We start from the raw sequence: 12,206 nt of genomic DNA, 5'->3' as shown, positions 1-12,206 counted from the left end.
ATTGTGTGGTAGTCCATGAGCAATTTGGAGAGTTCACAATAATCTGATGGTCCACAAAATCTTATACAATCTAATAATATATTGTATTTGGAAGGAATCTGTAGAGAATCTCCATGGAAAATCTATGCTATTTGTAATGCAGCCGGTCAGACTAGATGTCTCATAATGATACTTTCTTGCTTAAAAATCTAGGGTCCCCTTTTACATGTTACATGTATTATGCAGTTAACTTGTTAACTGCATAATTTAGACTAGCTATATGTGCAAAGTAACTATCATGCCATAAAAGGTCCATCCAGCTATAAAGTCAGAGCTGGAAAATGTGTAATAACTTTATATCTGGTTTCTATCCAGCTATAATATGCAAGGTATGCCCCTGTGGCTGGGAGCCCCATCAGCTGATGAGATTCTCAGCCATGGCAATCTCCCACGTGTTGCCGTGTCTGGGAGTCCTGCAGTTCACGGGACTCGCAGTCACAGCAGTATCCCAGGAAGGATGCTGCCACAGCTAAGAGAAGCATTCTGCTTTAGGGAATGCCCTGAAGCAGATGCTAGTGAGTGGAGGATGGTCACCTCCAGGGCCAGACCTCTCACCATAGAAACAGCACCTCCAGTGCAGTTGGGGAACAAATATGAGGCTCTGGCTGCACTGGAGGGGTGTGCGGTGGAGTAAAGTGCATCAGAGGTGCCTGCTGCCATCACTGAACGAGCTGAGGGCCACCCAGGTAAGCAGAAGAAGAGACGCTGTGTCATCGTTGTGGGCAACTCCCTGCTGAGAGAAACAGAGGGACTCATCTATTGTCCAGATCCAATGGTACGTGAGGTTTGCTGCCTGACCAGAGCTTGGATTTGGGACATCACAGCAATGATCCTGGACCTTATCCGGCCCTCTTATCACTGCTCCTTGGTCCTCATCCACGTGGGCACTAATGACGTGGCCGGGAGTAGTCCAGGCTGTGTCATGAGAGACTTCAAGCCTCTGGGTCTAAGTTGAGGAAGACGGGAGCACAGGTGGTTTTCTCATCTGTTCTTCTGGTGAGCAGATAGGGACGGCGCCACAAGGCCTGCATTGGAAAGGTCAACCGGTGGCTTCAGAGCTGGTGTTACTGGGCGAGCTTCGAATTCTTCAACCACAACCCACACTTCCACGCAGGAGACATGCTAGGAGGGGATGGGCTACATCTCTCCCTGAAAGGTAAGCGTGTTTTCTCTTCCAGGTTGGCTGATCTCGTATGGCAAGCTTTAAACTAAGTTCATTGCAGGATGGGGATGCAGAGGTGCAGGAGGACACTTTGACATCAAGCCAGGTGACACGAGCAGGAACAACCCAGGTAAGTGACAAGGGCTCAGGCAAGCTTGGGAACAAAAAGGTAGCACGAACACCCATAGGAGGTCTCAATTGCCTCTACACAAATGCTCAAAGCATGAGGAATAAGCAGGAGGAACTCACCCTCCTGCTAGCTAGCAAAAACCCAGACCTGGTTGGGCTTACAGAAACCTAATGGGACTCTACCCACAACTGGGCAGTAAATATCGAGGGCTATAGGTTGCATAAACAGGATAGAGTAGGGAAAAAAGATGGGAGGTTTAGTGCTCTATGTTAAAGAGCAATATACGTCCTCGATGATCAGGATGGGTTCAGAAGAGGGGCAAACCGAGGCGCTCTGGGTTAAAATGCAAAGGGGTCGTGGGGAAAGAGACTTGATACAGACCGCCTCACCAGGGGGACAGTCGGGACTGGGAATTCTCAGGTCAGCTCACAGAGGCTGAAAGGACAAGGGATATGGTTGTCATGGTTGACCTAAACTACCCAGACATCTGCTGGGAGGATCAGTCAGATGGGTCTGAACGCTGATGTAGGTTTTTAGCTGGCATACAGGACCTCCACCTAACCCAGGTGGCATACAATCCCACCAGAGGAAATGCCTTGCTGTACTTGGTCCTTGCTACAGGCGATAACCTGGTGAGGGATCTATGGGTGTTCAACTACCTAGGCATTGGTGACCATCATCTGCTGGAATTTACTATCTGGCACAGGGTGGTGAAAGCAAGTAGTAAGGCAAAAGTCCTAGACTTCAGGAGGGCTGACTTCAATGAGCTAAGGAGATTAGTAAGAGAGACATTGAGGACTCAGAGCATCAATGAGGTGGGAGTCCAGGACAGGTGGTTGTTCCTTAGGGACCATGATCCTCAGAGCTCAGAGGGAGTCAGTCCCAACACAAACCAAAGGGCACAGGAGTGCTAAAAAGCCCCCGTGGCTCAGTAAAGGCAGCCAGGTGGGCCTGAGGACAAAACACATCAGTGGAGGCAAGGGGCTATCACCAAGGAGTATTACACCTCTGCTGCTCGTGATTGCAGGGAGACTGTTAGGAAGGCCAAGGTAGAGACAGAACTAGGGCAGGTGACCAGAATTAAGGATAACAAAAAGTGCTTTTTCAAATACATAGGGAGTAAGAAAAAGGCACTGAGTAACGTGGGGCCCCTACAAGACAGACTTGGCATTTTGGTGATTGCCTCAAAGGAAAAAGCTGATCTCTTCAACGAGTTCTTTGCCTTCATATTTCTGAGCAGGGACCAGGACAACTCCCCCACTAGGATTATGGACAGGCTCAGGGGACACAATGCCATGCCTAAGGTCAGGGACAACCAAGTTAGGGAACTACTGAAGGGACGGACATGTATAAATCAGCAGGTTCGGATGTTCCTCACCTGAGGGTACTGCGGGAATTGGTGGAGGTCATGGCAAGGCCCCTGGCACGGCTGTATGAGCACTTATGGTGCTCTGGCCAGGTACCAGAGGACTGGAAAAGGGCCAGCATGGTCCCCATTTGCAAGAAGGAGAGAAAGGAGGACCTGGGTAACTATAGGGCAGTTAGTCTCACCTCAGTCTTTAGGAAGACCTTTGAGAAAATTATCAAGGAGCGCATCCGCGGGGGCCCAGCATGGGAGGTAATGCTTAGGGGCAACCAATATGGGTTCATTGCAGGCAGATCCTGCCTGACTAACCTTGTTTCCTTTTATGACTAGGTCATAAAGTCCTTGGATGCAGGTGTTGAGGTGGATGTTGTCTACCTGGACTTCAAGAAGGCCTTTTACACTGTTTCTCACCCCATGCTCATAAAAAAACTAGGCAACTGCAGCATTGATGCCTACACAGTTGGATGAGTGGTAAATTGGCTCAATGGTCGCACCCAGAGAGTGGTGGTGGACAGGTTATTTTCAACCTGGAGGGATGTAGGTAGTGGAGTTCCCCAGGGCTCCGTCCTCGGGCCTGTGCTATTCAACATCTTTATCAGCGACTTGGAGGTGGGCGTGGAAATCACGCTGTCCAAATTCGCTGATGACACAAAGATGTGTGGCAAGGTGGGCACGCTGGAGGGGAGGGACAGAATCCAGCTAGATCTAGACAGGTTACAAGGGTGGCAAATGAGAATAGGATGGGATTCAATGCAGACAAGTGCAAGGTGCTGCATCGAGGGAGGAGGAACCAGCAAAACACCTGTTGGGTGGGGAACACCCTTCTCAACAACACAGTGGCTGAAAGGGATCTTGGAGTCATTGTTGACTCCAGGAGAGATATGAGCCACCAATGCGAGGAAGCAGTCAGTAAAACTAACCGCACATTGTCGTGCACCCACAGATGCATCACAAGCAGGTCCAGGGAGGTGATCCTTCCCCTCTGTGCGGCATTGGTCAAGCCACAGCTGGAGTACTGCATACAGTTCTAGGCACCGCACTTCAAGAGGGATGTGGCTAACCTTGAGAGGGTCCAGAGGAAGGCCAGTCACATGGTCGGGGGAAGCAGGCCAGGCCCTATGAAGATAGACTAAAGGGCCTGAATCTATTCAGCCTCCACAAGACAAGACTGAGGGGGGATCTGGTGGCCATCTATAAACTCACCAGGGAAGACAAGCGGAAAATAGGTGATGCTCTGTTCCCCTGGGCACCACCTGGGATAACAAGGAATAACAGCCACAAATTGAGTGAGAGCAGATTCAGGCTTGATATCAGGAGGCATTACTTTATGGTTAGGGCTGCCAGGCTCTGGAATGGGCTCCCAAGGGAGGTGGTGCTCTCCCCTACCTTGGGGGTCTTCAAGAGGAGGTTGGATACATATCTGGCTGGGGTATTATGTTCCCAGCACTCGTTCCTGCCCAGGGCAGGGGGTCAGAGTTGATGATCTGTTAAGGTCCTTTCTGACCCTAAAAAGTATGAAACTATGAAGAGGCCCGTCAGCTACAGGACTTGCAGCTGTGGGAGCTTGCTACTTGCTGGTGCAGGGTAAGACCAGAATGGCGGTCCCAGGCTCCCCCTGCCCCAGCATTAAAGTGTGATTGGATCTGATGCTGGATCCCACAGTCATGCCTCCTGCTGTGTAGATGTGGTATGGGAGAAAGCACAACTGTATGGATTGCTCATCAGGTCCTATCAGATCTTTACTTGGACATCTAGAGGGGCCCTAGGCATCTATTATTGCTCCACGAAGAAGATAAGCTGGTGTCTGCTTGCCGCTCTCCCTCTGAAATGTTAAATTTGGCCATGGAACTAAATAAGACTGGAATCTGGGTGGTGAAACCAGTTTGGTATAAAACTGGGTCTGAGACCTGGAAACTAATTAGCTGCTATTGCAAGGGATATAGAAGGAGAGTAAGTGAAATGCACAGAAATCCACTTCCTGCCTTCCAGCACTTCTTTGTTTTTCAGCCAAAATATATTCTAGAAAATATAAGCATAATAAAAGGAAATATAAGCATATCAAATAATAAGGAAAGGTTGCCTACATGGCCAGTGGCATCCCCCTTCCTTCCCATTGCTTTAATCCAGAGATATCTCCCCACAACCCACGCAAGAGTGTTTTTCACACAGGAAAACAGCTACTCCCTGTCAGCAGGCAACACAGTCATTGCTGTGTTCCCAATGAAATTAGCAACAGCATCTTGCATCACTCTAGTCCCTCTTCTATTGGGTGCCTAAGAGGCAGACACATGATTAAGCATCTTTGCTGTAAGGATGGGTCAAAGAACTTTTGGACAGGAGAACACGAACCTTGACTGCTGAAGTTGAAGAACAGATTCCCTCAGTTTTGTAGCAACTAAAGAAGACTCATAAACTTCTATGCATGTTCTAACCATTAAGAGTTATTGTCAATTAGCTGACATTTTTATTTATATATATATCAGGAAAGAATCCTCCCCCATGGAGTTTATGTTTCAGCTCTTGCTACAAGTTTCTGAGTAGATGATGAGCCTCCTCTTCCCCTACTAATTCATGTTCAGCTAGGACACTTAGCCTCAGCTACAGGGTAAGTGATTCTGGCTTATCTACACTTCAAAGATCTCTAATCCAAACACCAACTGGAGATGACAGAAGTATGAAAAAGGAAATCCAACCAAAGAATCCATAGTTTCATAACTGCATGTAGCAACTTCCTTTGCTGTCCAGTTCTGATGACCTGAAGCTGCCTCTTCACCTCACTTGGTTAGGTGAGGACCCTCCAAGTGGGAAAAGTGGGTAAGACTATGTTTGAGAAGCCAAAAACATGTACATGAACATGTACCCCCATTACAGTAAAAAAAAAAGCCTAATTCCTATGTACAAAAGCTTATTCCTTCCGTCGGACAAGGGAGCTGAGGTTTCTAAAAGCTAGCTGTAACAATCCCTTCTTTATACAGATAGTAAAGATGGAGGAACAGTGGGAAGGTCTGTAAGCAAAGAGAAGCATTGACAGTATTTACAGCTGAGGCTAAAACAAGGACCACACATGAAAAGGGAGAGTGAGGATACTGCTGACTAGGCTAGATGTTTCAGATGGCTGAGAAACCTTACCCAAAGGAAGTACATAGTACATTAACCTCCATTGCTGCTGCCTGGGAAAAATTAAGAATACCTAGAGCAGAGTCCACAGCCATCATTTAGAGAACAGATTATGGAACAGTATTAAGAAAAACCTCAAATCCTCAAGTCTGGCTCTTTGGTTGAGGCTCATCTAGCCCAAAGGGATGAGAACCCCAGGGATGCCATCCAGAACTGCTAAAGTGGAGATCACAGCCAATAATGAGGACAGTTATGGAGCCGTGATGCTAATCAAATACATCTGCTCTGGCCAGCTGTGCAAATGTACTCTAGAGTCTAGAAAACCAATAGAATCAGAATTTCCTTGGAACTTAGATTTCTTAGTATCCAGGGGACCTACATGATAGAGTTGCTAGGGAACCTCAACAGAGAAAGTAGCCTGGGTGTAGTCCTACAAAAGTTTTGCCTCCTACAATAGAAGGTAGTTGGACACTGAAACATTATGAAATGCTGCATAAGCCTAAGTGAAACAACAAATGTAGGGTCCCAATGAAGTCAATTGCACTGCCCCCATCTCTAACAAGCAATGTCAGGATTGAGATAGGTCCTTCTAAGACAACAGCTCCATCCCAGTGAAAAGCAGGATAAGTTTAAAGGAGATTTATGACTAACAGCATAATGGTTTTATAATAATCTTGTGCTATTGATACACCCCCTCACCTAATGGCACTTCCCCCTCTCAACCCCTTCCTCATGGTCCTCTCTTGGTGTCCAAATCATTATGGCTGGGGAAGCATATCACATTTTTTCTTCAGTGAGGGAGTAGAGTGAAGCCTCATAGAAGAGATGGGCACAGAGTCACCTTGCTAGGTCATCAACCATGTACTCCATCTCCCAAGATTTTGAAGAAATGTCCCTTTATTGACACTAGCAAAGGAACAGGAGCTCCCTTTCTGGGGTGTGAAGTGGGGTAGTTCTGAAAGGGCAATGATAAAGGTTCATTTTCAAGGTATCTATTTATTCCCATGAATTATTATTCATTAATTAAGGTTGTTAACTAAGAACACCCCCAGAAATAAACTCTTTCCCCTCAAATTAAGCTCTTTTCCCATCCTGCTTAATGAATCTTTTGCTGCTTTATTCCCCATCCCTTCTTGTTGCCAAGTCTTTCCTTCTCTTATCCCTTTCTTTCAATCCCTCTTCATTTCCTCTCTTTTGGGCACATCATCTAGAACTACTGTCTGTCCAGTCTACTAATACATCCCATTTTTTCCTTGCTGCCAGGCCCATATCATGGTGATCCCGTTTCATGAAGTACCTTCAAGTAACTAGAGACAAATATTGGAGAATTAGAGGAGATGACACTTCCTTCCAGGACTGAGCATGCTGCCTCTGCAGGGCTCCTAGATTGCTGCCAGCCCAGGGCACAAGAGACTGGGCTGGATCTCCTGCTGGCATGAACTGCTGTTAGACTGCTGCTTAGTGGGACTGTGTTCCCCACACCCCAAGAGTGGGGGCTTCCATCACTGATGCAGTACTGAACCAGCACTCCTGAATAACAGGGGATTTTGTGGAACCAGAAATGCATGATCAGTTTAACTGGAGTATATTGGGCCTCCTGGGACTGAACAATATGAATGTTTGCAGTGCATGTGACTTCAGAAGATCAAGCCAGCCAGGGCTTTAGTCCCCACTGGGAAGTGATGGGGGGTATTCCCTATGGCCATACACAGGCCCTTGCTACCCCACAAGGGGCAGAAAAACACCAAATACATGTCTGTGTTCTCTGTAATGAACCCAGGGTTGCAAGTAAGATCCTCAGCAAAGGCACTATTTTGGGTCTGTGTGATTTGCCACCAAGATCCTGGTTAGCCACTTCCTACCCTGAGGCAGTCAAGCATGTATGTGCAGTTTCTAAGAAAATCAAATAGCAAGAAGGCTAGAGCAAGTAGCTAGGCAACATACCCTGCGCTACAAAACAGCAGCCAGCTGCAGGGGTGAGGTGAATGAGTCACAAGTCCCATGTGCATAGGCCACATGCTTGGTCTGTTCTGTCAGTGGTTTCCATCAACCCATCTCTCCCTAGCAGGAGCTCACAGGCTATGCCCAGCCGCCTCTGCTGTCCAGTACCCTTTAAACAGTCATGCCAGTGCTGCCAAAGGTGATGGGCTGATGGTCAAAGGGGATAAGCTGCCGCACAGCTAGTACATTGAGGGAAGTGCTGCCTCAGCTGTAAGATGGGTAGGTCCCTTTGGCATCAGAAGGCGGCTGAGTTCCCATGCATCGCTCAGCTTTTGCCCCTCTGCTCAAATTGCTGTCAAGGTACAAGGTGTTGTGGGGTGTCTATCATGTGGTCACTTGCTTGCAGATTTTCAGACTAGGGAAAGAACCCTTCAAACTCACTTCATATACACCACTGGCTCGGTACTGGTTGATGGGGCTCCGAGGACACTGGACAGACCTAAGCAGATACTTTGTGTGGTAACCCTGTACTTGGGTCTTCAAAGCTGAGTGGGTGGGGACTCTTAGAGTCTGCATGAGTTGAGCAGCCGCACTGCATCTGACCACCCTCATGTACAACCTGAGGGTCACCTTCCTGTGATGGATTTAATCTGACCTCCCAGCAGTGAAAAGAAAAACACATTTCTACTGGTTGGAATACGTGGAAATGGGACAGTCCATCAGAACTGAAGATCATAAAAGGTATAGCCAGCTGGGCCTGGAAAGATCACAGGCAGCCTTGTGTTCTGACATTTGATAGAGGGGGTGATAGCCAAGTCACTGAGGCCTTAGCTTGTGTCTAGACATCGATCCCCAGAGAGGACAACTAAAGAAATCTGGATGATGCCATCTGAATACACTTCTCCTGTCCACCCAACTATCCTGCAATTTTTGCACTTCCCAAGGTTGTTTAGATCTTGGAACGATCTCCTCTTGACTTAAATGCAAGAGTGGTACAAACCAAGATGTTACTGGTACGTGAGGCCAGGCTCATACCTGGTGTAACTTCAGTGAAGTCAAGCAAGTGTGCTATAAAATTTTCTGAGAACAGAGGAGTTGAAGGAGCTCCTTCCATTGTAGGGCTTTCCAAAAGATAGATCACTCTCTGTTTCATGTTCTACTGCAGAAAAATGTGCAATACAAGAAAGCACTGCTATGCAGCAACATCTCAGGGTCACAGAAACAATTCTCTCCTCCCTGCAAAGCAGATGGGCAGAATAGAGGTTATTCTCTCTCACCGCAAACAGTGGGAAAAAAACAGAACCACACCCTGGGGATTCCCTCACTTCAGGGTAAAGATTTTGATTACAAAGCTTGCTGTATATTCAACAAAGACTCTTCATTCTAAAAAAAGAAGTGAAATTGAAAGTGAGCTCAGGACATCCTGGACACCAACAGCTAGATACTATCTAAACCTTGATCTTATATAGTGCTTTTCATCTATAGATATCAACACACTTTACCAAGGGGCCAGTCTCATTATTGCCATGAAAGAGGGCATGTGGCTTGACCAAGGCTGCTCAGCAGATCAGTGGCAAAGCTGGAAGGAGAATACCGGTCTCCATAGTCTCAATCAAGTGAGGCTCTTTAACAAATTCTTTGCCTCCATTTTTCTGAGCAAGGACCAGGACATCCCCCCAACTGGGATTTGGGATGGACTCAGGGTGGCGCAGCCAGGCCTAGAGTCAGAAAGGACCTAGTTAGGGAACTTCTGGTGGGGCTGTATGTGTTCAGATCAGCAGGTCCAGATGATCTCCATCCCAGGGTGCAGAGGGAATTGGGAGAGGTCATTGCAGGACCCCTGGCATGGCTTTACGAGGACTTGTGGCATTATATATTATTTGTTTTCTCCCATCAAGGCGTGGCAGGTAAGGCCAGAAAAGGGGGATGGCAACTAGCATGATCAATAAAGATCTTCAGAGACCAGGAAGATGCCTTATAACAGATTTCAAAGGGCCTTGGATCATACCTTAAAGAAGGAGCATGTGAAGAAACCAAGAATGACAAGAAAGCTCTTGGTGCCCCACATGGGCAAACCACAGCAGTTCAACTCCTCTTTTATTAGAGATAATGGAGAGCTGCTTCAGTGGTTTGTATCTTTTTTTTTAATTTCTGCTATTTTCTTCAAAATTATAATGAATAATTTCATCCAAGTTTGACCAATGTCAACTTGGCTAGTGGGAAGAAATGACAAAAAGGGGCTTTTGCAAGAAGATAGTCACTTGTCTTTTTCTTTCTTACTTGCTGGCTTTCTTGCTTTCTTTCATGGAGATTTCACCTCAAAAGTTTGAAATTGTAGCCAGATCTGAAGGAAGGATCAGTAGACACCTGCTTTCTGGAATACCTTGCTGGACTGCTATGTAGAAGGCTTCCCATTTCAGCACAAACACTTTATTTGTGCCCTAGATGGGAACTGTAGGTTATGTCTATAGTGTATTCCCAGCTCTACCAGTGCTATCCTTTTTTAAGTATGCTCTGAAGACAAGCTTCAGAGGCTGCTCTGAAACCTACTAGATATAAAGATCACCAGGAGACCATCAGGGAGCAACCTTCATAGGCATATTTCTAGGTTTGGCATATGTGAGCAGAAGCAGGTAGGAGGGGAAGGAGAATGGCAGTGCTGACAATGTCATGTAGTCCCTGGAGTCTTTGTAAAATGTACCTTCCCCAGTGCCTGTTCAAGGTTAGATCTTCCTTACTATCAATGTCAGTAGGGAATTTTATTGTTTACTGCCTTGTCAGCTGAGCACAGCTATCACAATCATGGGAGAAGGAGCCAGAATTCCTTCTGGCTCATGTGCCAGATACAGAAAGCTTGACTGAGTGCTAATTGCAGGATTCATGGATCCATACCACTGGAGTTGCTACAGGAGCTAGAAAGTGCCCAGCTCATCCTGCAGATCACTTGTTGTTTGTTTTGCTTTCACATTAGAGAACACTGTTCAGCTCAACTCCATGATTTGTGAAGCCAAAGGCAGGCTGCAAAACAGCCACCCCTCCCAGCAACGTGCACAATAAACAGTCATGAAAGCATTTTGTTGCCTCTACTGTTTGGCTGCTTTGAATTTCTGGGGAGTACCAGGCCTGGTAAATTGCAGGGCTTGCATATATTTACAGAGACGATTACTTGGCAATGTCTCCAGTCACGTTGCTGTATGTGTGCTTACAAGTGTCTTCTGGGAAGTCTGACAACATGTGAGGCTACCAAGTGAGGAAGTGGCTAACCTCCCTCGCTCTGCAGACCATGTATAGTGAGGCAAGCTCAGAAGAGAAGAGCTTTATTTCTTCGCCAGCCCGGAAAGTGGAGTTTTATATAACCTTTAGATGTGCTGGTGGCTGCAGTTACAGTGCTGAGAAGGTGAAGGGTCTTGTGGGTGGAATATAGCAGTGATCTTTTGCTAGAGACTGTTGATGGTGACGCTACTTTATGGAATGACTCACAGAAGGGGAGAAAGTTGTTTGATGACATCAAGTTCCCTCACCCACTGCTACCTGGCTCAAGCCCACCCCTATAGCACACTGTCCAATCCCCTTCATATATCACAGGTGATGCTGCTTGAACTGTCTCATGGTGCCCGACTGAGTGGGAGCTTAGAGATGGGCTTTTGAGCCACTGGGGCAGTTGGTTAGACATTGCAGCCTCCCACTCTTACACCCTAGTTCTGACCTTTGTTGGGGAAAAGCCTGCAGTAGTTTCCATATTTCACTGACAACCTTTAAGTTGCCCCCTAGTTCTATAAGGCTAGGAACAGAAATTCAAAAAGCCTGAGACTGAATTGATTCAATTTCTGAAGGTTAGTTTAACCTTGTTAAGCTAAATCCATTTCTAACTGCACAGACATCCCAGACATGTGAGCACATGCCTGCAGTGGCTCAGGCTAGAAGCTGTGGGGCACTAGAGCAGCCCTTCCTTCCCTTCCACAGCACTGAGCTGAGGGGCAGCATGGCCAGGCCCCAGCAGGATGTTCTGATTAGCCCAGCAGGGAATTGATAACAGTGTTCATCACCCCATTAAGAAAACAACAGAGGGACATTACCAGCCACCTGTTGATTCTGCCTTTGTCCCATCTGCCACAGCAGAGACCATAACCAGCATGTGGTCTGCTATCTAATACACAGACACCTCCTGGCAAGGCAGAGGGGAGGGGGAAATTCCTGCTTAGCAGGGAATGCCGAGGGGTGTGTGGAGGCAGCCTCCAGTCTCTACCCAGCTCCAGCCAGGGAACAGAGGGGAGGGGCCAGCTCTGCTGTAGAGAAGAGAGCCCCACCCAGCCCAGAGAGCATGCTGAGATGCTGGGGGAGTCTGGTTTAACTTAAACCAGCAAGGGGTCTGGAACAGGCAGTGTATAAACCAGTTTGACCCAAATCAGTTAAGTCTGATACTACATTCAACCAGGTTTATCTTAAACCAG

At 47.1% G+C, this 12,206-nt stretch overlaps 1 pseudogene; it reads left to right on the top strand.

The window, feature by feature from the left end:
* Positions 1 to 496: 496 nt before the first annotated feature.
* Positions 497 to 7,998, top strand: LOC149858419 (uncharacterized; annotated as a pseudogene).
* Positions 7,999 to 12,206: the final 4,208 nt, after the last annotated feature.

Source organism: Crocodylus siamensis, chromosome 8 (assembly GCF_052110815.1).
Source record: "Crocodylus siamensis isolate JL-2025a chromosome 8, ASM5211081v1, whole genome shotgun sequence".
In the NCBI taxonomy this organism is placed as follows: domain Eukaryota; kingdom Metazoa; phylum Chordata; order Crocodylia; family Crocodylidae; genus Crocodylus; species Crocodylus siamensis.
The sequence above is the reverse complement of the archived record's forward strand: the minus strand, read 5'-3'. Positions and strand labels throughout refer to the sequence as shown.